At 40.8% G+C, this 22,222-nt stretch overlaps 1 protein-coding gene across 1 annotated transcript in view; it reads left to right on the top strand.

The window, feature by feature from the left end:
• Positions 1 to 22,222, top strand: part of CDYL (chromodomain Y like) — a 118,351-nt gene that overhangs the window by 56,254 nt on the left and 39,875 nt on the right. The gene's annotated exons all lie outside the window — the stretch shown is intronic.

The raw sequence follows: 22,222 nt of genomic DNA, 5'->3' as shown, positions 1-22,222 counted from the left end.
CATATTTAGTGTGCCATTTCCAGAGGTTGCATCATTGGTTTAAGTTTATTTAAGCAGGTCAAATTTGGTATGAATAGTGGAAACATTAATTATGAGAACAGATGAATGGTGTGAGCTGGGATTCTGTGTAACAGTTTACATATTTATTTTGCTATAAATATTGCCTGGGAAGAAAAACCTGTGAGAATGATGTTGCTTAAACAACAAAGTTGTTAAGCTTTGTTTCAGTGAAAATTTGATCCAGTTGTGGAGACACCTATGCCTTCTGCCTCGATTGAAATCTGTCTTCATTATATTTTATTAATATTTTGTTGTATACAACTGAGATTAGCACAGTTGGTTAAAACTTGGTTGTAATAATGCCAAGGTCATGGGTTCAATCCCTTGTGTGGGCCACTGACTTAAGAGTTGGACTCGATGATCCTTGTGGGTCCCTTCCAACTCAGAACAGTCTGGGATTCTGTCTGTGATTCTGTGATTTGATATTGAGCTCTTATTTAGGAGTGATGTCTGGCTTGCTGATATCTCAGCAGATGACAGTTAATTAATTCTATTTGTACTGTAAAATTTGTGATACCAAAGAAACCCAAACTGCCTTTCTGGGAGGAAGCTGTTTGTTACCCCGTCCCTTGTTTAGGACTTCATGGTCCTCATTCTAATGCTCCAAACCTTTGTTCTTCCTCAGCAGACCAGGCAGTTGTGTGTTACAAGTTCTTCTAAGCATGTTTTGAGGCTAAATTTTCAAGTTTATATTTTCAAGTCAATATTGCATTCTCTAATAAAATGCTGTGGGTAAAATCTGCAGGTATGCTATTGATGGCAGCTTGCTTGGAAAACTGTTTGAAATTTATAGAGGGCTGTACCTACCAAAAACACACTTAGAGAGACTGTATAAGGGAAAAAACATGCTGAAGACTTTGGGAGAGTTTTTGTTGGGTACCCCACTGTTGTTTGCATTGAGATTTCCTGAAAAAGCAGCTGCAGTGGGAGAGGCTGGGAAGCAGTGGACAAGGGAGGAGTGTGCTCCTGGAGCAGTGGGGTGAGGTCATGGACCAGCCCATTTTGCTGCAGATGAACCAGGTAACCATGGCAATGCACACACAGATGCCAGGAATATCTCTGGCTTTGCATGGGCTAAAGAAGGAATGTAAATCTCAGAGGGTGTAAACAGAGCTGGAGGGGAAGATGCAAGAGATGCCAGGATGTGAGTTCTCTGTGTGGGTGAGGTAGAGGAGTGTGTTTTCACTTGTGATGGCTTTCTGACAATTAATGTGCATTTTGCAGTATGGTGGCACTCCTAATGAAGTGGGTTTGGTGTCCTGGGTTTTTTGCCTCATAGTATCCAGAAAAAAAAAACCCTGGGACATGAAGGACCTTCTTAGGTAAATGAGATGAAATCATTCCCACCAACCCTTCACTCTGGTAATTGTGGTATGGCAAGGGCCCAGGTACGAGGCATCAAGTGGAAGTAGAAAGACCTGCACAGGAATGGTGGTGGCACAGAGGAATTAGCTGAGGTGCATTTATCTGTTTCACTGAGGTGTTACATTCCTCAGCTGCCACCACCTCCCTTCTCTGCTTAGGCTTTTTCCTGGACACCCAACAATGAGAGCTTGTAGGGATTGGTTTACAATATTTCAAATGGAGAAAATCCTGCCAGAAATGGATTTGTGAAGAAGATCAACAAGCCATAGATAATGCTTTAACAACTGTTGTTTTTAGTGTTGTTTGAATGTACACAATGTCTGTTAAAATGTCTTTTTACAAAGTCACTGCTTCTCCTTCCCAGAATACCCTGTTACCTCAGGGCTCTGGAGGAAGGTTGCGACATGCCTGCTACCTGAACCCCTCTCCTATTGAATGTAAATCCCCTTACTCCCATTGGCCCAGAGCCAAACACCCTCTTGTTTTCTGTTGGTGGGTTTTGAATCCCTCCAAAGTCCATATAAACCCCTGAGCAGCAGCAATAAACTCTTTTTCTTCTCCCTTCCCGGTGGTCTCTGTGTGTCCCTCTCAGGGGCTCTCAGGAACCATGTGGTCAGGGAAAGAGGGGAGCACATTTTCTCCCAGGTAATGGAATAACCTCCAGGACCAGGAGAATCACCATACCGTTGCAGATTGCATCTCTACAACAGACAGCACCATCGAGGCAGAAGGAACCCCCAAAGGGACATGAGCTGGCTCTAGGGATGATGGGAATATGAGGTTTTTCTCACACTTTTGTGTTCATGAGATCTTAAGGTGTAGATCAAAAAAAGAGAGCCAAGGAGTAGTCACAATACATGGTAAATGAAACGTGTTCCACCTTCTGTCTGCTGCTGGAGGCATAGCAGTACATCAACCAAGGCTTTTCCTCTCTGTCCTGATATCCCACTGCCAATTCCCAAATCCTCTGGGAGATGGATGCTAAATATCCAAATTTATTAGGGCTCTGTTGTGCTCCCCTGCAACACTTTGGGCTTGTCATTCTAATCATGCATTATAAAACTTGGCAACAAAGTGGCAAAAGAGGAATAATTTGCATTCATATCTGACAACTCTCTTCCCAGCTTTTCAGGATTTCTTTGACAGATCTCCTCCTCACAGAAGCCCAGGCTTCAGCTCAGGCATTATGCATGGCCTGAGAGGACCTTGATTTAGGGAGAAGCCAGGAGATACAGCCCTGTCTCCCAGAGCTTGCCTGGCCTGGGAGCTTCCTGAGCTGACACATTCTCTGTCCCTTCATTAAAGATGCACCATTCCCCTTGCTGTTTTTATTTTTGACTTCACTCTGCTCTTCATTAAAAATGTAGTCAATAGCTGCTTCCCTCCCTGAACTGTTGCAGTTCAGGAGCCTGTTTTGCTCCTTGCTCAGGACATTCCTCTCTTAAATGGACACCTCATCTCATTTTCAGCACCACCCCAGGATTCACACATCATGAGGTACTCATGGCACAGAAATGCATCTTCATATGCAGCAGATCTGACATATTAATAATACAGATGATAGATCTGGCATTTGGAGCACTCTTTCTAAACTTCCCACCTCCTCCACATACACCTTCTGATAATCTTAAGAGATCCTACTACCTCTTGGAGGATGCTGTCAGGAAGACAAAAGCATGTTTTGAAAAATAACTTTTTACTTGAGCTGATTTAGGATTTTTTTTTTATCTAGACATTTTTGTTGGTAAACCAAGTTCATCAGAACAGTATTCACTAATTGTAAACCGTAATTTTGAAAAATTTTATAAAAATACATAATACACTTCAAAAAATTTTAGACAACTTTTGAAATTGAAATTGATTTATGTTTTTTTGAAGTAATATTGGAAAAATAATTTAAAATTTTAATATGAAAGCAGTGTTCCTAATTGTGAGGTTATTGCAATGTCTGCTTTTGAATTGTGTGACTTGTGTTGATTTTTCAGTCCTAGCTCAGGATGGTGAAACTCTTCATTGTTTAGTCTGTTCTTTTGTTTGTTTTCCCCAGCCTTGTTTTTTTGTTTGTTTGTTTAAATGGTAATAAATGTGGTGATCATCAGCTGCTACTAAAAGCTGGTGCAACCAATCCTAAATTAGATGAATGAAATAGCAAAACACTACCAAAGAATGGAAGTGCTGTGGGGAAAGTTATTAATGGTACTAAAATCAATGAATATTCCTCAAAACTAGGCAAGAGAAAAAGTGGTCTCACACCTACCAACAAGTTCTGATACCTTTAAGGGTTTTGAAACCTTCCTTCATCAAAATAGCATTAAAAAGTAGCTTTGAAGTCTTAATGCAAATGTTTTAGGCACAATACACTCATAATAACCAGGGAAGTTCTATTTAATAGGTCACACAGGAAGGGAAACTGCAAGTGGAATCTGATCTGTCAGTCACACAGAGCTAGAGAAATGTCTTGCAATTTCAGAACAGACCGTGAGCCAGGTAGATACCATTGCTTGGCAAATTCTAGGATTTTTTTATGGTCAGCACTGTAGTTGCTGCAGTGTTTATTCAGCTACCAGTGTCCAACATGTGGATCATCACTGTCTATAACTACCTGAAGGGAAGTTCTGGCCAGGTGGGGGTTGGTCTCTTCTCCCAGGCACTCAGCAATAGGACAAGGGGGCACGGGCTCAAGCTCTGCCAGGGGAAATTGAAATTGGAGATCAGAAAAAATTGTTTCCAGAGAGAGTAATCAGGCATTGGAATGGGCTGCCCAGAGAGGAGGCGGATTCCCCATCCCTGGAGGTTTTTAAGCGCAGATTGGCCGTGGCACTGAGTGCCATGATCTGGTAAATGGACTGGAGATGGACCAAGGGTTGGACTCGATGATCTCGAAGGTCTTTTCCAACCCAATCGATTCTATGATGCAATTGAGAATAAATGCCACAAGAAAGGGAGATTTTGGGCAGAAAGGCATGCAAAGCTCCAAGTATTGAACAAGAAAAGCACACGTAGCTGGATGTGTTATTATTAGAACAAGGCAGGCTGGTGCTGGAAGAGAAGAAATACAAGAAATGCAGTGGATTACATCACTAGTTAGATAGACAAGCACCAGCAGTGTGCAGGTGGCATTGGCATCTCCCTCCCTGCAATGTTAGTTCAGGTGAATAACTCGCAGGCTCAGCAGGCTGACAGCACAGAGATGTTGCAGTGGGTCACCCTGCAAGGAACAAGGGTGGCTGCTGAGTTTTCAGTTGGATAACAGTGCTGGTTTTATCTCAAAACAGTGGGGTTTGTCACCAAAAGAAAACCTAGGCAACAAAAAAACCCCCAAACAAACCAAAAAACAAAAACCAAACCTGAATTTAAGTTCTGTTTGTTACCTCTTCTCTCCTTTCTCAAAAATGGCTTGTGGGATTAAACAATACAGAGTTGGAAAACCAAAAATCCACTCGAACACCAAAGGAAAATACTGTCTGTTTGGTTAAGTGTCTGATAGCTTTAGTCTCAGCAGGCGTCAGGCAAGCGTAGGAGGGATTATGGAGGTACCTGGAACTGGGGGTTAAAACTTGGTTGTAATAATGCCAAGGTCATGGGTTCAATCCCCTGTGTGGGCCATTGACTTAAGGGTTGGACTTGATGATCCTTGTGGGTCTCTTCCAGCTCAGAACAGTCTGGGACTGTCTGTGATTCTGTGTTCTCAATGCAATATCCAGCTGAGCTGAAAGGAGTTCAGTCCCTCCCTGTTCAGTGGGGTGAGAGGAGCTCACACAGTTCCCTCTCAAATTCTCCCATTACTTTCTTCCCTCTCCTGGGGTGTGCCTGGATGTGGGATGTGACATGAGGAACAGTCCCCTGGCCCCAGCATTCCTGGCCACCGTGAGTCCCATGGGAAGAGCTGGCACAGGTGTGTTGGGAGTCAACCACACAGTTGTGCAGGTGGATCACAAGCCAAGCAGAATTCAGAAGAGAGTTACAGTTCATTGCTGTTTGAATTAGAGTGGGCAGTACAATTAAAGGAAAGTTGGGATGATGTGTTACGTGTTTTTGGATTTCTTTTTAGCATCCTGGAAGGACGGAAGAAGCTTTGTCTGTTTGTTGGTGTTTGGGTTTTTTTGTTAAGCAGTAAATGTGATTCCCAAAAAAAAGCCCTAAGAGAGGAAGTTCCTTTTTCAGTGTGTTTGTGTGTTGCACTTGGATGTGACTTGTTCTCTACTGAGTGATCTGGAAAGCAACCAAGTATTTTATTACAGCAAACAAACGCCTCTGAAATGGGTTAAAGTCCTTTGCAAAGCCCTCGTAACTTCTGAAACTGCTGGTTAAACCTCTCTGGCAAATGCAGCAGTGTGAAATTTTGTATCTTTGGTTGCTTATGCATTTAGCAAATCACTGACAGTAAAGAGTAAAGCAGTTTTCATTTAATCAACCTTAAATATACCTTTGGCTTGTTGTTTTCACCAGGAGTTGAATTTCATTTTGGTCTTATTTCTTAATTCACATTATTATGTCCCTTATGTGCTGTATTGCAACAGTTAAATCTTCCTTCTGTGTTACAAAGTCATTTTCAAGTTCTTCAGTTTTTTAAAACTAAAATAATATTCTGAATTGTTGTGAATTTCGTGTTTTCTATATTTTCTGGTTTCGTATAAATGCAAATATGATTAACTGGATGGTCTGTGTTTTGTGGAAAACTGTTCTATTTTTTGTCTCCCCTCTGCCCTGTTGCTGGTGCAGTTTATAGTACAGAGTATTGCTACTTTGCATGGAGCTTCAGGATTGACAAGTTACTGGGAAAATCTCTCATTGTTAGGACCATATTGGTTTATGCCAACAGATGATGATGATGATGATAACAATAATAATAATACTCTAAGTACAAGGATTGCTTTAATTTTAAGGCTGTTTTCTGAGAACATAAGGCATAACTGACTGTTTTCTTTCCTCTTCTGCCATCCTCTGCTACCCAGACCTGACATGCTTCAGTTGGACGTTATATCAGTGTAGACTTTTGACACATCTGAGCTGGTGTAAAATATGATTACTTTGAAAAGAGTGAATCATAGAATCGTAGAATCGATTGGGTTGGAAAAGACCTCCAAGATCATCAAGTCCAACCCTTGGTCCAACTCCAGTCCCTTTACCAGATCATGGCACTCAGTGCCACGGCCAAGCTCAGTTTAAAAATCTCCAGGGGTGGGGAATCCACCCCCTCTCTGGGCAGCCCATTCCAATGCCTGAGCACTCTCTCTGGAAAGAATTTTTTCTGATCTCCAACTTCAATTTCCCCTGACAGAGCTTGAGCCCGTGCCCCCTTGACCTATTGCTGAGTGCCTGGGAGAAGAGACCAATCCCCACCTGGCCAGAACTTCCCTTCAGGTAGTTCTAGACAGTGCTGAGGTCACCTCTGAGCCTCCTCTTCTCCAGGCTAAACAACCCCAGCTCCCTCAGCCTCTCCCCACAGCACTTGTGCTCCAGTCCCTTCACCAGCCTTGTTGCTCTTCTCTGGACCCGCTCCAGCCCCTCAATCTCTTTCCTCAACTGAGGGGCCCAGAACTGAACACAACACTCAAGGTGTGTCCTCACCAACACAGAGTACAGGGGAAGGGTCACTGCCCTGGTCCTGCTGGCCACGCTATTTTTGATCCAGGCCAGGATCCCATTGGCCTTCTTGGCCACCTGGGCACACTGTTGGCTCATGTTGAGCCTCCTGTCAATCCAAATCCCATTACTTTTCCTTGCTTCCCAATCCCAGGTATAGGATATATATATCTACACTATGGCCTAATCAACTGCTCCTTTAAGAGCAGGCTTATTTTTATCAGCCTTCTGGAAGTGACAGTGAGGGAGAGGATGTGTCCCTGGGGAGGGAGGCAGACTTGTACTTTTTCCTTCTTTTAACTCTGACCCTGAAAAACTTTTACAGGAAACTCTGGATTAAACATGTTTGGTTTTTTTTTAAAGGGTAAGAGATTTCTCAGTAAATTCTGAGTTTGGACATAAAAACCTCAGCCTAAGTTGATAGAAAAACTTTTCTGTTATTTTCTCTGGAATTTGTGTTGCACCTGCAGTCCTACTGGTAAAAGTAAAGCTCGTGGCTGTTCAGTCCTTCTGACATTACATCAGTTTACACAAACTTGAGGGTCTGGGGTCTAAATCTCCTTGGCTGACCGCTCAGGTGGGGTCAATAATGACCAGCCATCACATTCTCCCACACCACATATGCCAGTAAAGTAAATCCTGGGGACAGTTTGTCACGTTTGCTGTGTCAAAACTTGGGAAAGATGAAGCTCAGTGAAGCAAAAGCTCCGTTTACAAGGCTCACTTTCAACCTGCTTTGCATATGTCTACACAGAGAAAACGTGCTGAAGATCAGACTGAATGATAGAACAAAAATGTCGAGGAAGAGGGTTCTTTTTTTTCATCCAACATTGTCAGAATTGTAGAACTTCAGAGCAGCTTTTGATAATAGAGCAAAAATGTGAAGCACAATCAGAGATATTCAGGCGCTGGCAGAGGAACCAGCAGCAACTTTTTTGTGTCTTGCTCTTTCAGTTTTGGAAAAAGTTTGATCTCCCATCTCTGTTAAGGCTGTGAAGTGGATGGAATGTATGTTTGCTAAGGCAGCTGTCATTGTGAATCTGTGTTCTGTTGAAAAGAAGATTAATCTTAGTAGTTCGATGCCAAAATCCATTTAAAAATGGACTAAAACAACTGTAATGGGGTTTGGGGAAGATTTGCTCAGGTCACATTGTCTACTAAACCAAAATCAACAAAACATCCTCATATGGAGATTCTTACAAGTGAGTTAAAATATCAGACAATTAAGAAAAAACCCCCTGGAGTAGTTTGTTGACATCAATGCTTATAAAAGAGAAACTTCCTAGACTTGAGGAGATGCAAAACTAAGATTAAAAAATAAAATTTTTAAGGCTAATTGCTGGGATAACAGCTGGATACAGCTTTGCATGTTACAGGTGTTTGCAAAAATATATATATTTTTTTCATAATGAGGACTAATAAAATAGCCAGATCCTATATTGCCCTGGGATAATTCTACTTCCTACTGAGCCAGATGAATTTCAGTGCTCAAACTGACATAATCATGATCCAAAGCTGCTGCTGTTATTGATAATAATGCTTCAAAGTATTGTTATTTAAAAGAAAATAAATACAGAAGCCATACATTTGTAATACATTATGTATTTTTTTCAAATCAGTATCTAAATTGTCTGCTGTACATGCATTTATATTGCAGAATTCCTTAAGAACACACACTAAAATGCATGAGGGCACAACTTATCAAACAGTTAATTCTGTTCTGGTATCTCTTTTCTTAATTTTGCAGTCTTAGAATGCATAAAAAAAGCTTTTGGGTTTTAGTAAGTATTTGTAATTTAAAATTAATTAAGGTTTATTATGTTTTGGATCCCTTTAGGAAACAAAGGCAAATCATAAACATTGGTGCTTTGAACTATAATATTCTATATTTGAACACATCTGAAAACTGGGAGGTTCTAAAATTTAATGTGGAAGAAAGGGAAGAAAGAAAGTATCTTATTATTGTATTGAGGCTTCTTTGAACATCTCAGTGAAGCATGGATAAAGAAATACATACTGTCATCTGTTTTCTTTGAAAATATTCCTTGAAAGAGGCAACTAAAGAAAGTAAATAGTTTTCCTTCAAAAGACAGGTAGAAAACTGACTGGAAAGAGAAAACAGAGTAGGCTTAGTGGTTTCATTGCAGTTGTGTGGGAAGGTTAACAGTGGGATATGAAATAATTTGTTAAAAAGGCATATATCTGTAGGGGATACAGAAAATGTTTTGGAGAAGAAACAAATTATATGATGAAATGATGACCAAGGAAGTTGGAAATTCCTGTTTTGGAGTTGAATGAACAAGACAAGTGTGCATGTAAAGAAACCAAAAGGTGTTAAATTCAAAAGGGAAAGATAATTGCTTTTGTTACAGCTTCCATTTAGTCCTGAGAACTGTTTGCTAAAAATATTTGAGACCAAGAGATAAAGAGGTAATGGCCATTTAAAAAAAATGGGTATTTATAAGGATAATGGGAATAAACAGTATTTATAGGAGTGCTGTAGTTTTACAAAGAATGTAGGTTCTTTTTCTTCAGAATTAGGGAAATGTTTTGTGACATAACTGAAAATTGTAATTCTGTGATTTTTCTTCCTTAGTCACATTTATGGAATAATTCACTGAGCTATTATTTATAGAATTACTTTTACACTGTGCAGATGTTCAAAGGTTCTGATCATTGCTTTGTTAGGACATCAGGATGAGTGTCTGAAAAGCAGTGAGGAGGTGGAGCTTTGCTCAGGTTCCTGCTGAGGTCTTTCCTTTACAAGAAATTCCTTAGAGATTTATATAAAACAATTTTTTTAGACAAAAAGTACTACAAAGTTGAGATGGTTTAAGTAAAGAATACTGGTTGTCATTCATCATCTTGGTTTGGTATAAGCAGGTCAGAACCCCCTCCAGTGTAAAACAGATTTGTTGCCTTTTCTTCTCATCCATTGGTTTTCTGGACACATTTCAAATTCAGTGGACACTCTTGACAAACGCAGGAATGAGTTGAAACCAACAATAAATGCAAAGCTAATACTCATTTTATTGGGCATAACATTTTATTGACAGCTAATTTAAAACCAATTTTCAGCAAATGGAAAGAATGGCCTGCCAGGGCTTCTCCTGAAGTTGGTGATTGTGTGAAGATGGATTTATGGCAGTTTAGGGCAATGTCCTTTCAGCAAGGAATTCAAAGATAGTGGGTTTTTTTCTTACATTAGCACAAGCAGGCAAGATGGTAATAATGGGTATTTCAAACAATTTACTGTGTGATTTTCTGTCTCAGTTTCTGAATACAAAGGATGGCAGATTATTCTGAGTCCTTTAGAGAATCATTTATTTTTAACTTCTGTGTGTGTGTGTAGGCAATTAGCTTGAAAACCTGCTTTAAATATTTAGAAGTTTGTACTAAACACAATTTACATCTTTGAGTGGGACATTTTATTTTCTTGTTTCTTTGCTTTGCACATTGACAATCCTTTTTGTTCCATTATCTTTGTTGGGTCCTGTGTAGTCACTCAGGCTGGGGAGGGGTTTTAGAAATGACCCTTCTGAGCACAAGCAGTGGAGTGGCAAAAAAAACCCTCTTCAAATAAGTGAGAGGGCGAAAAAAAGAAATTTAGGTGTTTCTTATGCCATGTCCTTGTGGGAAGTGGAAGGTTTTTCATTTAGAAATGGTAAAAGGTCAACAAATTAGGAATCTTACTATAAATAACAGGTATGTGTTGTGTAATCACTGTATGGTAAGAGGATGGATTTTCTCCAAGGATCAGGTAGTACAACACAGAAATTATGGTAAGGAAAGTGCTTTACCAAACTGTGGCCCAGGAGCCAGGGCCTATTTGGGAAGCAATACCCTGAAATGAGGGGTTTCTGAACTTGGTTTAGTTTTTGTTCTTAAGAATCAGAGGTAGTGTTTATTTCGAAGGTTTTCTTTCTCTTTCTGGAGATTCAACAGCCCTTTAGATGGTGTAAATAAAATTTAAAAATTGACAACCATATTATGTTTAATTGGCACTGAAAACAATGGGTAAAATTATTCAAGTATGAGTGGCTTTAAGACACATGGTAAATCAACACTATGGTTTTTTTTCCTTCCAGTGGGTGGTTGAGATGCTTCTTGTCTATTGACCTCATGAGGAAGTGCTGATGCTTTGCATTTTTTGAAATCAGATTTCTTTTTACATTTCCAAATACAGATCTAACCAGATAACATTAAAGATTGAGCACTAAGTCTTCTGATAAAGTAATAGAAGCCAAAACCAATCAGCATCCCTCACTGATCCTTAGTTTTCAGCTTGCTGTGAAACTTTGAGGAAGAAAATGGACTTGTTACAATGATATGTTATTTTGTTCTTAAGTTCTTTCTGTTCTAGTATTAAATTTTGCTCTGGCTCAATGGTCATCTCCAAGAAATAGTTGTTCCTTTTGTGTATCTTGTCCTAGTTAAAGGTTCCCTGTTGCTGTTTTGTTGGCATAGTCCAGTTTGAAGTGTCATCATTTAATAAGGTGTGTTAGTGGGTTAGTGATTGATGCACGACCTGTTAAGGGGCACTCCATTCTCTATTAGGTATTTTAAGCTTATCAGTAATACACAATTTTAAAAACAAAAAGTCTTTTCAGTTAAAGTGTAATATGAGGAAATTATTACCACACTATTGTGAATTATAAATTACAAACCTAGTAGGATAATGTAGTACAAATAGGGCAAATACATATATTCAGGTTAAAAAAAGCAGGAGTAATACTAAATAAAAATTATTTCAGGATAAAGCTGTATAAAAGTTAATCAGTGGGTCTGTAGTTGACCTGACATTAGTATCTCTACTTTTCCTTTTGTAACTTTGGCCAATATTTTAGTACTTAGCAACTGTCAGCACTGGCTAATCTATGATATTCTAACAACTTAGTCAAACTCAATGATCACATTTTTAAATGTTTCAGTTTTTCATGTGTTGGTTTCTTTTAATATACTTAAATATTATCCTGTCTTTCTCCTACAAGTACTTCATACACTCTTTTGATAGGCCTTACACTCTTTGAAGACTCTAAAAAGCAAAATTCATTCTGATGAGGCAATTTTAGATTCTCCCTCTGCACAGGAGGGAGTTTGGCTGTGTCAGGGGATGGGGAAGGCCCTTGGGGAGGCTGTTGGAGCCTTTGGATGAAAACTGAGCTGCTCTGGCATCCCTGGCAATCCTCAGCAGTTCAAGAGGGTTTCTGTGGGTTGCAGGGTGATATGAACTGTTACATGATCATTGTGTGCTTTTACAGACCTTGTTTATAGGTCAGTAAGTTCCTTGGTGTCTGTCCAGTTTTCACAGATACTCCTCTAATTCTGCTCTAATTGTACAGTGGCTTCATTGAGGAGTAAAATGTTGTTGTAGGGGGTGAGGTTGGGTAGGAAAATTAGTGTGGTGTAATTCATTTTTTTTCAATTTAGATTTTGCAGAAATTGCTGTGAAATCCCAGAACTGCCATGCCCAGTGTTTGTTGTAGCTCAGATCAGTCTCATTTACTTTTGTTGGATCCTCTGAAATGACTGTTCTGAACAAACCAGCAAATTAAATACAGTACTGCTTTGTAATATCTCTGCTAGTGACAGCCTTGGCTTCACTGATCACAGTATTGTGGAGTCTGGGATCCTGCTGAACACACTGAAGGTTTAGTACTAAGACAAAGGTTTTAAATTATAGAAGAGAAAACTTCAGCTCACTCAGAGCCCAGTTGGGAGGGATTCTGTAGGAGAATTCCATGGAGAACAAAAGAGCCAGCAAGTGCTGGGAGGTTTTCAAGAACACTCTCTAGAAGCATAAAAATCATTCATGCCCTTTAAAGGTGAGGGAAGGAGGGAGGGACCCCCCTTAGTTTAACTGAGTCTGCTCAAAGGCAGAGGAGAAGGCACCATAGGTGGCAAAGCACACAAACACCCAGGGAGAACTGCAAGGGCATGGACAGGGCATGTGGAGATGCAGTTTGACAAGAAAAGCTTAGGGCAAACTGAAAGTGGCCAGAGATGTCAAAAACTACAAGAAAGGGTTCTTCAGGTGTAGAAACAACCAGCAGAAACAGGAGGAAAATACTGGGCTGCTGCTAAACAGAAGTGAATGGCCATCAGCAGTGCTGGACAGGCAGAGAGGTTCTCAACACTTTCTTCACCTCTGTCTTCACCAGCACTGCTGTGCCCTGACCCTGGGAACAGAAATCCATGTGGATACAAACAGAAACCCTCTGTCAGTGAAGGAGGAGCTGGTGTGTGACCTGTCCCAGGAGCTTGACCCACACACACACCATGAGCCCCGTCACTGCCCACCCGAGGTGTTGGGAGAGCTGCTGATGTTGCTGCCAGCCCACTCTCCATAGTCTGAGAGAAGTTGTGGATATCAGGGATGTCCCAGGAATCTGGAAGAACGCTGATGGCACCCCCATCCAAGAAGGGCTTAGAGGAGGATCCAGGAAGTTACAGCCCTATCGGCCTCCAGTCCCTGGGGAAGTGGATGAATGGAATGAATGGTGGCTGCTGGGAGCCACCACAGGTCAGATGAAGGGTGTCATTTGACAGAGCCAACACAGATTCTCCAAGGGCAAACTGTGCTTGGCAAACCTGGCTGCCCTCTGTGACAACATAACCTGCTCAGTGGATGTGGGGGGTGAGCAGTGGGCATTGTGTGCCTGAATTTCTCTGGGGCTTCCAATAAGGTTTCCCACAGCCTTCTCCTGAAGAAACTAATGTCTGATGCTCAAGCCTGGTGTCCTATGCGGGGGGGGGGAACTGGCTGATGGGACGCACCCTGAGGGTGGTGGCAAATGAGTCCTCTTCAAACGGGCAGCCCTGACACAAGTGGGGACATCCAGGGGTTGATACTGGGCCCAACACTTTATTATCCTCATAAGTGATCTTGATGATGGGGTGAAATGTCCCTTGATGGTGTTTGCCAGTGATACCAAACTGAGTGGGAAGTGACACTTTGGAAAGGAGAGCACCTTGCAGGAAGACCGGGATGGCTGGAATAGCAGGCAAACAAGAGCCTTTGGAATTTAACAAGGACAAGTGTAAGGAAAACATAATCCAGAAGTGCAGCACAGACTGAGATCTACCTGACTGGGGAGCAACTCTGTGGACAAGGACCCGGGGGTCCTGGAGGACAATGTGAGTGAGCAGTGTGCTGCTGTGGCAAGGAAAGCCACTGGGATGTTGGGCTGCATCAACAAGGGCATCACCAGCAGAGGTAGAGAATCATTATTCCACTCTGTTCAGTGCTCATCAGGCTGCACCTGGAATGCTGTGTCAGTTTTGGTCCCCACTATGCAAAAGAGATGTGGACAACTTGGAGAGAGTCCAGACAAGGGCCACAAAGATGACCTGACATGTCAGGAAAGGCTGAGAGAACTGGGTTTGCTCAACCTTGAGAAAAGAGGCTTAGGGAGAGCTCATCACCATGTTCTATCTACTGTTTACAGTGTGGCTACAAAAAAGATGGATACTCCCATTTATGAGGAGTTTATGGGAAAGACAAGGGCTAATGGGTACAAGTTGCTCCTGTGGAGGTTGCACACAAGAGCAAAATTTTTCACAATGTGAACAATCAGCCACTGGAACAGTCTCCCCAAGGAATTGATGGATTCCTTAACACTGGACACTTTACAGATTCAGCTGGACAGGGCCCTGGGCCATGTTGTCTAGGATGGTTTTGCAAGACTGGTTGCACCAAACAAGACTTGAGGTCCCTTCCCACCTGGTCTTCTATGATTCTGTGATACTGTTCCAGTGATGAAATTTTTAATACTTAAAATATTTAGTTGATTTGTTTAATTTGTATATTTAAAAATGTAGTGTAGCAAGCTCAAGATTTATGAAGGAAAAGACACACTTGAAATTTTGTTGCCACAATATCTAATTCATGGAAAAAGTTCTAGAGTTATGGTAAATCCCATTAGAGGAAGGGAGTATACTCACAATCACAGTAAATTGTAAGATCCTTAGTTTGCACAGGTGTCCCAATTAGCTTTTATTCTCACCAGTGATCACATAAACCACTAAAGCCACAAACTTTGATTCTAGTTGATTCAGTAGATGAGGGGGGAAATGCCTTTTGTTGGTAGTGGTTTTGTCTTTTTCAATTAAGTACTGGAAAGGACAACAGCATCATTGTATTTCCCTGAAGGAATTGTTTTCTCATTTATTACAGTTTTATATGTGCCCTAAATCCCATATATTTTTTCACCCTCACACAGTAACAGGTTAATTTCAGAAAACATAGGAAATCTCTGGCCCAGCAGGTTAGTTTTACTACAAACTTCAAGGCAGGAGGCCTAGACCCCAAAACCTTTTTTTTTTTTTTTTTCCTAATCTTAGTATTTTGTGAGATGCACATTCAGACTTTGGGGTGGGGGTGAAACTGGAGAGGAAGGGGAAGCAGGAAAAAGATAAGAAGTGCAGTCAGGTCTGAATAGGTCTTCCTAGCTAGTTTGCTAGTGGTGAACAGCTAGTTGGCTGGATTTCCAGAGGGTTGTGGGAGAGCCACACTATGGAAGGATATTGAAGTTTGGCAGCTGCTACATTTGGAGCTGTTAGAGCTTAGGGTTCTTGGTCATCATCTCAGCTATTGTCTCTTTCCCAAAAGGAGTGTCCTAGTTCAGGAAGCCAGGACCAGTTTGTCACTGTGTGGGTGTGACCAAAGCTGTGTATTCCACACCCTGTATTCAGTTCCCATGAACTGTTAACAATGGACCATTTGCAGCAGCTGCTCAGGGCACACCCGACCCCTCAGGCTGTGAGCTGGGTGTGAAAGACACCTGTGAGATAAGAGCTGTGATGACTCCCATCTAGGAAGCCGTTGGCACCTCCACACCCAGCCTGAGGGGGCGTGTCTGCTCATGGGCCATCAATGATCCCAAAATACCCCCTGACTCACAGAGTGAGATCACTCATTGTGTAACTCCCCACCCTGGGGGAGGCACTGGGTGCTCCCACCTGAACCTGAGGGTATGTAATCTTGGGGCTTGGGACCTCTGGGACCACTTGTTGGATTCAGAGGAGGAGCAGAACCTCAGCAGGAGGCAACCAACCACTCTCGACCAGACTGTGACATCATCTGTACCAACAGGTTTTTCTCTCCCTTTTATTTTGGACTGAGGGGAACCACGTGGGGCTCAGCACAGGGGCCAACAAACCCCATTCTGTTTGTGCCCCAGGTTGCTGGGTTATACTTCTGGATTTTGTGGAGCCAAACTAATTTCTCTTTGTATCATTGCATTCATTGTAATACTTTTATTAAATTGTAACTCTGACTTATAACGCTTTTGTGTTGGGTTCACTTCTCCTCCTGGTTTACCTTTAAACCAGCACAAGGAGAAAGAGAACACAAAATCAGACTGGCTGGCAGTGCTTGGAAATCATCTGGTAATCCACTGTAATATGAAAAACTAAAGAAGAAAAAGTATAGAAATATGAAAAATTGAAGTTTGTGTTCCTTGGTAACCTCCAAGGATATTTAGGTACCTGCCAAGTCTCTTCAGCAGTCTGGATGTAGCAGAGAGGGGAAAACTAGTGATGAAGGCTCATCTTCCAAATCAACCAAATAATAATGGGCTAAACTCTTCTACAGAAAAGAACTACACACATTTAAACAAAACTTTAATTTTATTCTTTTACCCGTGTTCAGGCACAGCAAAGTAAAGTGAGAGTAAATAATTGGTAAGGAGTGTTCACACTACAACTGGGTTACATTTACCTATTCAATTTACCTTTATAAATATAAGAAGGGGAAGACAGTGTCAAAATTTCGTATAGCTATGATTTTGTAAATGTTATCATTCTTGATAATGAGAACTTTGAGAACAAGTTACTTTGTAGAGTTTGGGAAAAGATAAAATTTCTTTTTTTTTTAACTGATTGAGTGCATAACACACAAATTCCTTGAGCTGGTATTAGTATTCTTTCAGTGTCCTCTTATTTAAAAATAAACCCAGTAAATTGTTAAATTATTGGAAAATATTAGGACCATACATGTTCTTCATGCAGAAAATTCTAAAATTGCTTTAGTTTGTGGGAGTCTCTTACATCTTAATTACGTGTTGTATGAGGCTGTAATAAGAGGGTGACTCACTTTTGTGTTCTGCACTGTACTATTGTGTGGTAAATGAACCTCAGTACATCAATACACTTGGATACATCTGACTTCCCTACTAAAAGGAAAACCTGGGAGGTGGCACAGTAGCTCAGAGTTGAGCTGTGGAGTAGGAAGGGTAAGAGAGAGGGGAGTATTTGATAGTACTTGACTTCCTTCTAAATGATGTTTTGTCTGTATGTAGTGATAACACTTTTTTTAATGTGATATCCTTCTACAAGTCTTTGCAATGGTGGCTTAGGCTTTGCAATGAATGGAGACTTCTTGCCTTTTGTTCTCTTTGTATAAATACAAAAAACTGTGTTAGGCACTTCTGAGTAACTGCAGATCATGAGGCTTGTCTGTCAAATGTGCTCATCAGCACAGAGGCTACAATTTGTAGTATTTTTCCCCCTGCAGTTGGAATGCTTGTTTTTTGTACAGCATTTAAGTCAAAAGACACTGAGGTCATCCAGTCTGCGCTCCAGTGTATTACAAGTCATTACATTTCATCACTTACTGCTACATCCTGAGTTAGCTTCAGTTAGCCTCGAGTATTACCAGACTCTGGAGACTAAATTTTTGTTTGTCATTTAATGATAAATAGCAGGGAGTTGATTAGAAAAAATATGCTCGGATGAAAATCCTTGTTTTGTGTGTCATGTTCTGCATAACATCTTGAGAGGATGCCATCTGTTTCTGAATAAATAAATAAACTGGATTCCTATTAAAAGAGCTTGCTTGCAGAAAAGCAGCTTATGTTTCAGTCATGTACACATAGCCCAGCTCTGGTACTGTGCCCTCCAAACACTTCCTTCTGGCAACCTCTGCTCTTCCCACCACGATCCGTGCAGATTGTTGCGCCTCCCCGAATGCCTGAGTGTGCTGACAATGAGAAACTGTGTAGGCTGGTTATTAAACTTCAGCTGAGGTCAGCCTGTTAAAGGGTTTGCTTTCACCATGTGCAGTCTCTTCCTTTAGTCTCTCTCAGCCAAGGAAGAGGATAGAGTTGGGCTCACACCACTCCTGGACAGACCTTTGCAGCATAAACTCCCTTGCATGTGAAAGCTGAGTTGGCATAAGGGACTTTATAAATACAAGAGAAGTATGAGGGGACTTTTTTGTTGTTGTTTCCCCCTTTAACAAAAAAGGATTGAGGTTGTTTTATTTTGTTGTGGCCTTTTTGTGGGTTTTTTGTTTGTTTATTTTTGTTGCAGTTGTCTGTAGGGTAGTGTATCATCAGAAGGTCCAAGCCAGGGAGATTCAGTGTAAATAGATGCTAAGACAGAAGGTCTCAGAAACCCACTGCATTTTTTTTGTTACATTATCTAGGCTATGAAGTTCTGCAAAAGTAAGGAAAATATTTAAAACTTAGGAATATCCTCATGTTGCCTGTACTGAAACCTCTCAAACATTGAAAAAGTTCTAGCAAAAAAAAAAAATTGAGTTCTTCTCTCTAAAGATGTTTTGGTTGTTTTTGCTGTGTCTTGCTTAAATGTTTTCTCCAGTTTCATTTTGACTGTTGTATGCAGCTTTTTCAAAATCTTCAGTCTATACTCCTTTCTTGAAGGGAAGGAGAAATAAATCTACAGATTTCTACTAGACAGCCTAGCCCAAGCCAGCTCTGCTTTTCCTCTATTAAGTATTGTGGTTAAACATCAGGTAGAAGTGCTTCCTTCACCTGCTTGCACAGTGTCTTCTTGCCTTCTCTCTGCCCAGCTTGCCACTCCATGTTTTGGCTGCTTGTTCCTGTGCCAGGCACTCAGCAATAGGACAAGGGGGCACGGGCTCAAGCTCTGCCAGGGGAAATTTAACTTGGAGATCAGAAAAGAATTCTTTCCAGAGAGAGTAATCAGGCATTGGAATGGCCTGCCCAGAGAGGGGGTGGATTCCCCATCCCTGGAGGTTTTTAAACTGAGCTTGGCCGTGTCACTGAGTGCCATGATCTGGTAAAGGGACTGGAGTTGGACCAAGGGTTGGACTTGATGATCTTGGAGGTCTTTTCCAACCCAATCCATTCTATGATTCTATGATATCCTTTAGTTTATGACAGCCTCCTTAAAGGGCCTGAAACCAGCAGGCACTGGACAGAGGAGGATCTGAAGCTGGCACTGCTGTTTGCTGAATCTTGCCCTAGATGTATTTTGAAAAAGTTTCATTTTTCTCCTGGTGAAAACATCTGGTAAAGTTGTGGGGAGAGTTAGCAAGAGCTGGTTTCTTCACTGAGAGTCCTTTTAGAATGAGCAGAGATAACTCTGAGGTCCCCTAATTAACAGTCTTTGAGATGCTTTTAACCCTGATGATGCTAATCTGCTGCCCCCTCATAGATGCCATCAGTGCCACTAAGCAGCTTCTTCAAATGCAGGCAATATGTAATATATGAACATGGAAACCTCTTAACTTTCACAGCAGTGAAAGGATTGCTTTATATCTCAAATAAGCTAATAGAGAGCCTTTTTTATGATGATTTCCCATAGTCATTCCCATTCCTTGCCTTGCCAGCTGTCTCCCTGTGGATGATAAGATTGGAGGTTGGTGACTCAAAACTTTGCTTCAGATGAGAAGTTTATAGGTCAGACCAAGCAAAATGTGGCCTGGGCCATTAGTCAGTATGACTTTGGAACTGCCTGATAGAGGGAGTTGCCTTTTGACTTCATTTAGAATAATGTGATAGAAGGTCACAGGGAGATAGGGGCTAAACAAATTCTAAAAGGCAGTTATTTAACAGGTAAATATGTCCCTGTTCTTTACTCAGCTCTATAATAAGAGTAATTACCGAGATCAGTTAGTCCAATAAACAGGATAAACTTGGCTGTATTTGGTTGTTGAAAAAACTTACATGATTCAATCTTGTTAAAGTTTTATTTTTGTTTGTTTGTTTGTTTTGCTTCTTATCAGACATTTTGATATCCTGTGAACATTGCTCAGGGCTTGTTTAAAATATAAGTCTGGAGATTTCACACCATTTGGGAACAATTGTTCTAGTGCTTGACTTACCTCTTTGTGAACTCTTTTTTTAAACCTAATACCAGAATTTCACTGGTTACAGCTTTCCATTGCCCCACATCCCTTAAAGTGCACCTGCAAGAATAACCTGGTTATGCTTCTGCAGTGCCACACATGAGGTTGTTAAATACAACATGAGTAATATCATCAGCTCTCCCTAAGTGATTTTTTCCTAATGTGTCGTGCCATCCTACATAAACAGCAGGAACCAAAATCAGAATAGTTTTAACTTGTTAACTTCAGCATTGGAAGTCTGATTTTGGAGGGAAAAGAGGGACTCGGTGCTGAGACTCTCCCATCTACCTCATCAAATAGTCAACTTAAGCTTGTAAACTGTATTCAAACCTTGTAAATGTGAAGTGTTAGTCATATTTGAATCATTTGATTATTTGAACATGTAGCCTCACAGTCTTTGTTACAAATTTGGACAATGTGAGAGATCTATTAGGGCTCCTTTGAGGGGATGTTGTTACCAGATGGTGTGTGTGTGTTCTGGAGCAGTTTAAATCTCTTGAAGAGTTAATGCCCACATTGGCTCTGCCTTTAGTGGGACTAATTTCTACCAACAGCTCCAAACTAGCAAGATGGTGTCTGTTTATAGTAAGCCTGTTGCTCCAACACTTTTTCTCCATTTAGAAATACCAAACATCTTAAGTTTAAGAGCCGTGTAGAACAACATGTCACTGAAGCAATAAATATTGGCCTTCATTCAAGATGTGATAGCACTGAAACTGGGACTGTGCATGTGGAAAGCAGATTTATTTTTTTTAAAACCTAAGGGATGCTGTTAGGGCTGCAGCTTGGACGGAAGGAGATGTTGATCAGCTTAGTCCATCCTTGTACTGAGGCAAAATTGAGCAAGTGTTTGTTTTCCCAGACAGGGGTTGTATAACCTGTTCTTAAAATACATCCATAATGGGAATTAAACCATCTCTAACTCCATCTCCATGCTGCTTTGTATAGGAAAGTCCACTTCTTTTATTTCCCCACTATATTCTAATAAATACAGGTCTAGCCAATCACCTCCAATTCACTGGTGATTTTTTCCAAGGAATAATTAATATCTGATTTGCACATGTTGTAGTACAGCTTCCAGATCTCCATACTTACTTCTTACAGACTAAAGTGACCCGATTCTATTAATCTTTTCTATTATGTATTGCTTTTAAATCTCTCACTGTTGTTGGTCAACCATTGAACAGTCCAATCTCTTTTTAGGTACAGTTCTCAAAACTGGGTTGTTTCAGCAAATACTTGGTAGAAGGGATCATCATCTTGCTTATGTAAAGTTTCCTTACCAATATCCCTCAGAACTGGATGTTGCCTTTTTTATTATGTCACATTGTTAATGGGTGTTCACTTCAGCATTGATTATAACCCAGTAAATTTTCCTGTGTTCTGATCCATAGCCTGTTATTCCATGTTTTTAATACATGGTTTACCTTTCTTCCATATGAGTAAAAATTTACTTTTCAAGCTGTCTTCCAAATTCAGCAATATCATTTAGAAATGTGATACTCCACTTCTAAAAGTTTTAGTTCTTTCAGTTTGATGTAACCTGTTTATTTCATGAGTACAGTTTCTCTTCCATTTTCCAAGTTTTTATTAAAAAGTACTGACTAGAAATGGGACCAAGGCAGACCTTTGCCTTGAAAAATATTTGTTGTTGGTAATAATATTTCTTCATGTATGTTTCAATTATTTACATACCATACTTCTCTCATTATCCAGAGGTTGTTACCCTGAGGGAATAATTCCTAGTTTTCCCACCACTGTCAAAAACATTTATTTTGTATTCTTCTTTCCCCTTTCCACCTTACCATTAAGTGGTTTACTTGATTTCCAGCAGTGTGTACAGGTTGGTTGCAGGTTTATGGAGTGGCTGTGCTGGGGGTTGGTTTGTGTTGTGGTTTTTTGGCCAAGTGGAGATTGTGTCTGTTCCAAATTGGGTGGCCAAGAGTAGGAGACAATATTTTATTGAAAAAATAACAGCAGTGGTTGGTCCCAGTATGTTTGTAGGTGGCAATGCAACACTTCAGTTGGGTTTGCCTCAGTGCTGTCCCCTTCTCTACCTATAACCAGTGCCCCAATAGCCCTCCTGACCTGTCA

This window comes from Pithys albifrons, chromosome 4 (genome assembly GCF_047495875.1).
Source record: "Pithys albifrons albifrons isolate INPA30051 chromosome 4, PitAlb_v1, whole genome shotgun sequence".
Classification (NCBI taxonomy): Eukaryota; Metazoa; Chordata; class Aves; order Passeriformes; family Thamnophilidae; genus Pithys; species Pithys albifrons.
Note: the sequence above shows the minus strand (reverse complement) of the source record. Positions and strands in the feature narration are given on the sequence as shown.